The sequence below is a fragment of the Chanodichthys erythropterus genome, chromosome 15, assembly GCF_024489055.1.
Source record: "Chanodichthys erythropterus isolate Z2021 chromosome 15, ASM2448905v1, whole genome shotgun sequence".
In the NCBI taxonomy this organism is placed as follows: domain Eukaryota; kingdom Metazoa; phylum Chordata; class Actinopteri; order Cypriniformes; family Xenocyprididae; genus Chanodichthys; species Chanodichthys erythropterus.
Genome location: NC_090235.1, coordinates 26,765,885 through 26,772,100, shown reverse-complemented (window position 1 = coordinate 26,772,100; position 6,216 = coordinate 26,765,885).

The window sequence follows — 6,216 nt, the reverse complement described above, 5'->3', positions numbered from 1 at the left end:
CGGTTCCCGAAAATTATAATTGTGGTATCCTTACTGCAGTAGTTAATGTTGGACAGCAGTGCACATAATGGCCACAAGAGGGGACTATGTTTATGTATATGACTGGTTTCCGTATGAGGTACTCTTCTGAGTGAGTGCTAACGTTGTACATTTTCTTTCGCTGCTTGTGGAGATTAAAGAGTTCAGTCTCTCGGGAATTATTGTCTTTTGTGTTCATTCGGCACAACACCACAATAATCCACATGTAAAACTATGTGCAGCACACGTTATGGTAAGAGGCGTGACCTTTCCGGGCAAGGAGCGCTAAGCTGCTGTCGAATCACAACACAGGAACCGCTGGCACAATCAGAACTCGTTACGTATTTCTGAAGGAGGGACTTCATAGAACAAGGAAGTCATCAGCCCGTTTTTATGACTGTGGAAACAGCGGTATACAGATAAGTAAATTATGTGAAAAATACTGTGTTTTTTTACACACGAAACATGAACACATGTTATATTGCACACTATAAACAATCAAAAAACAATTAAAGCTTAAAAAAAAACACGAAAAACGGGACCTTTAATGCTTTTGAAAGAAGTCTCTTATGCTCACCAAGGCTGCATTTGATCATGTGATGAGTAATATTATTGAAATATTATTACAACTTAAAATAACAGTTTTCTATTTTAATATATTTTCAAATGTAATTTATTCCTTTGATGCAAAGCTGAATTTTCAGCATCATTACTCCAGTTTTCAGTGTCACATGATCCTTCAGAAATTATTCTAATATGCTGATTTGGTCCTCAAGAAATATTTTGTATCATTATCAATATTGAAAACGTGTGCTGCTTGATATTTTTGCAGAAACTGTGACAATAAAGAACAGCATTTATTTGAAATAACATTTTGTAAAAAAACAAAACAAAAACAACCCCCCCCCCCAAAAAAAAAAACCCAAAAAACTTTTGACAAGTCTCGGGTCCCTTGAATGCGGTGAGGGGTCCTTGGCATCAGAAAGTTTTAAAAACTCTGGACTAAGGGTAACATTTGTCTCTTTCCAATGAAAGTGTGTATATGTGTATTAACTTATGATACTATGCTGCTTTTATGCAGATCTTGGAGCTTGACAGCACTTCAACTGCAAAGACATGAGCAGCTTGGACATTCTTCAAACTTTCTACTATTCTGATTCAATGAAAGAAAGCAAGAGATTTAGGTTTGGCACAACCATGTGAACTATCTAGAGCAGTGTGAATGGATATGTCAAACTGACAAGTTTTGTACTTCTTATTAGCAGAGCTGCTATGAAAACAATCCTCCACTGCTCATATGCATGCTCAACAACAACAAGCACACCAAACCAAACCCCTCCACCAACACCAGCATCCACCCGTCCCCCCACAGGCCCGGGGGTCCATAATTAACAAGCATTCTTTCAAGGACTCCTGTTATTCAACTCAGTGAAGCAGGCCTTTGTTCCATGCGCACACGCACACACACTAACAAACACACATACACTCTCCCACACTCCTCCACATCTGTTTTTATTTCTTCTCTGTCTGTGAACCTCCACCGACACACACATGCACATGCAAACACGCAATCTCTCGTCTCCTCTCTCTCCTCCCAACGGTCCCGGCAGGCAAAATGTCACGAAACCTGACGCCCCCCACCCACCGTGCCTCTCTGCTTCTCTCCTCCCTTCTGCTGTTCCCTCGTTCCTGCAGTTGCTGAATGTCAGGTATAAGGTGTCAGGATGGTGTGCGCACAGGATGCATCGGGGCATGTGAGCGCGGCTGCTGCTGCCGGCTCCCAGAGTTGACATAGTAAACCAATCCGGGCGAGCCGCTGCGTCGAGGGGCCTGGGGGACTAACAGGGGAAGTGGCTGCCACACACACACATACAAACACACACAAATGCAGCGCCGGTGGGAGGGAGAGCGCTGGCCGAGCGGCGCTCACACGGAGATTGGGTTACAGCCGAATTAGATCAGAGCTGTGGGAACCAGCACCTCGTCAGGCGCACACACGTACACTCACACACGTGTGCACACATGGCTGAGCGCTCACATACGCAGTTGTGCTATGTACACAAACACGCTCTGACGGATTGTCGCACGCACTCGTATTAACGTGCACGGCTGTAGACATAAACACACCTGTATGGCGCGCATCTACCAACTGCAGACACATTTATTATACTGCATATGTGTGCTTATGTTATCAAAACACGTGCCTATACAGTTGGTCACACCAGTAATTCTTAGTTTCTTATAGCAGTTTCGTTTAACTGGGGTCCGGGGACCACATGAGACCTTAAGTTAGGAGTCCTCACAAATATTCATAATAAAATGTAAATAATATAATGTTAATTGTACATTGTAAAAATTTACAATTAGAAAAATATTAAAATACAGAATAATATATAATATATAATAAATAAATATATTTTAATATTTATAGACAAATATTAAATATATATATATATATATATATAATAAGAAATAAATTATACACACATAATTATTATTTAATTTTAAATTATACTACATTATACATATATAATACATAATAAATAATAATAAATACATATTTACATATTAAACAATACATATATTCAATTATTATTATTCCTTAATATTTAATTATTTATTTGTAATTATATAATTATAATTATTATTTAATATTTAATTATACAACATTTAACATAATATATAATAAATACATCATTATATATTAAATACATATAATTATTATTTAATTATATTACATTATACATATGCACATTACATATAATATATATATATATATATATATATATATATATATATATATAACAAAATAATTACAAATAAAAAATAATATATATGTTAAATAATACATAAAATTATTATTATTTCATATTTAATTATATTATACATATTACAAATAATATATATATATATATATATATATATATATATATATATATATATATATATATATATATATATATATATATATATATTAAATTAAATATATAATAAATTAATAAAAAATTATTAATTGCCTAAATTATTACATTTGCTAACTGCACTCTTTAAATTGTAATGTTGACATGCATTCTCTGTAAAGCTGCTTTGAAATGATATGTATTGTGAAAAGCGCTATACAAATAAATGTGAATTGAATTGAATAAAAACAATAAAATAATTATAAATAAAAAATAAATAACTACATATATAATTATTATTTAAATTTTGATAACATTAATCATATCTATTTTAAAAATAATAAATATATAATTATATATTAAATAATATATAATAAAAAACTATAAAATTATAAATAAAAATAAATGACTATACACATACATACATTATATATATATATATATATATATATATATATATATATATATATATATATGCGTTTGTAGTTATTTATTTTTATTTATAATAATTTAATTATTTTTATTATTAAAATGGTAAAAAAAAAAAATATAGTTCGCAACTATTTATTATAAACAATGCATATTTTTTTTTTCCTTTTGAAAGCTATAGCTTAATGTTTCTAAGTGCACTATGGTGTGTAAAAAACAAAAACAAAAACAAAAAAAAACACAATTTCCAAAAATCACATATATCGTCATATTTGGGGGTACAATTTGCCATCAAACAGTCTTATATCACTGTGGGCACTAACTGATTTGTGTTTATATATGCGTTTATGTGATCAGTGCAGGCACAAGAGTCATCTTAAGTGTGTGTGAGGTGTCAGGCATCACTCCTGTGCTTGACTTCATGTTGAGTAGGGAAAACAGGGCTGAAATAAAGGGGTGCGGGGGGGAGAGGCGGTGTGGACTGAGCGAACTTGACAACTTTATTTCCTCCTTTTTCACATGCTAATGCCCCCAGTGTGCCAGGGCAGGGGAGCGACTGGCTCTTCAAAACTGACCCCCATGATTCACAATACTGAACATCCTTCCAGCGTGTGAACCGAAGCGGCTTTTGTGACACAGGCCAAGAAATTCCTCCCAAACGAATCTATAACAGACAGATCTCTCACATCTATTCTCACAAAAGCAGCATAGTCCATGGAAAAGAAATGAAACATAGCAATTTTCTTGATTCCCCAAGAGTCACATGGAAGAGATATTGCAGCTGAACACAGCAAATTCACTCAAGACACATTAATAGACGCATTTCTGCCACATTCAAAAATATGCTTTGGTAAATCACAATTTTTAAATGTTAACCATTGTTGAAATCTTTAGCACTGAAGACTGTCCAAAATGGACTGAAACCTTTGTTTTTTGTTTTCTTTTTTTGTTTGTGCACAATCATATTTTTGTTAGTGCACTTTAATATTTTGTCACTTTTCATATAAAACTTAAACTTTGCATTTGTTTGGTGTGATGCGGATCCCTTTTTTTCCTGTTTAAATCATAATTATGACATAAAAAGTTATAATTATGACAAAAATAGCCAAAATGATAGTCATAATTATAGGAAAAAATGTCGTAATTAGGAAATAAACTAAAAATATTACATACAATTTTAAATTATGACAAAAATATATTTTCTTTACAGCATTTCTTACTTTTTATGTCATAAATGAATCTTTTTTCCTCCTAATTTCCACTTTTTTTTGTCATAATTTTTACTTTTTATTTCATAATTAGGACTCAATTAGGACTTTATCCCATAATTTCTATGTTGCTTAGTACTGTGTAAACTGCAGTGTAAAGTATCACCAGGCAGTTTCATTATAAGTCTAAGAATTATATGGAGTAGGTCATAGAAAAATATGATGGGAAATGTATAACATTTAAACAATCTATATTGTGATGTAACTATTACATCGATTATTGCATAAATATACCAACATACATAAACAATATGACTGATGCAGTGACAATTAATCACTTCAATTCTTATTGTAAAGTACTATTTCTTTCCATTCTGGCCCTTAAAATGACTTTAATTGGTGTAAGCTAATATAATCAAGTTGATTCTGTCATATTTAATTATATTACATTAACTTTATATAAATCCTATAAATCCTAAGTGTATTTTCAACAGAAAAAAATTTTAACCTAAAAAATTTGCTTTATGTTGTCACATCTAATTTAACTGATTTTCTTCAAGTCAAAATATTATTAAACATCACTAAAAATCAACCTAAATACTTTTGGTTACACCAAAACTAAATGTAATAATTAGACCAGGTAAAAAGCGAACAACAGGTAATTCTGAGCATGAGTAAGCATAATTATTGGAAGAAGTGAAGCGGTGTTAAAGACTAAGTTATTATTATTTTTTTTTTTACACAAAGAAATATGCAGTGCATAACTCCTAAAGTCACAAAAACCCCAGCACCCCTGACTCCAAGCGTTCCAGCTGAGATTGTTCTTCAAGTTAACACCTGCGATCCACCCCACCTGCCTCGTACGGTATGGGAGGTCCAGGGCAATAATCTCCTCACATACCTTCAAAACTACCTCAATCTCAGGCCCGTCCTCTATCTGACCTCATCAGCTCCTGTGAAACTATGCCATCACAGAGGACACCACCGCATGCAACAGGAGACACAAAAGAGAGGGAAACCGACCGCAAGCATTTACTCCTGGCCTCAATAAACGGCTGCCACAGGCCACCGTCAACAACTGCAGCTGTGACCGCACCATTACCTGCTGCTCTTTAATTTGCCCGACCACACTTTAGAATGAAATATGACAGCAGACAATAGCACCAGGAGATGGAGAGAGAGAACGCAACCGGTACGCTGCTCAGTGGATCCGGTTTCAGGCGCTGATGGGCCAAGCCAGAGGGTCGGAGCATGGGAACAGGCAAAAAGAAGGTCCTGTGTCAATAAGGGACAGTGGTCGGGCACAATGGGGCCAGCTTCACACAACAGCACTGACAGACACCCACACAAAAGCAGCCATCCATTCTCACACAGCCAGCAGAATGAGCCAGTGTGTGGCTGCCCAGGGGCATGTTTGAACAGCACACACACACACACACACACACACACACACACACACACCGTGCATAAACAAACACACACACGCATATACACAAACATTCACTCAGATGAATGAACTTGGCCAAACAAACACACTTACACATAGATTCAAAAACTATTGAATTTTAGGCCGCAAAATCTATTTACCTTTCAAATGAAGATTATATATATATATATATAGATAGATACACACACACTAAATATACCAAATGTATAACACT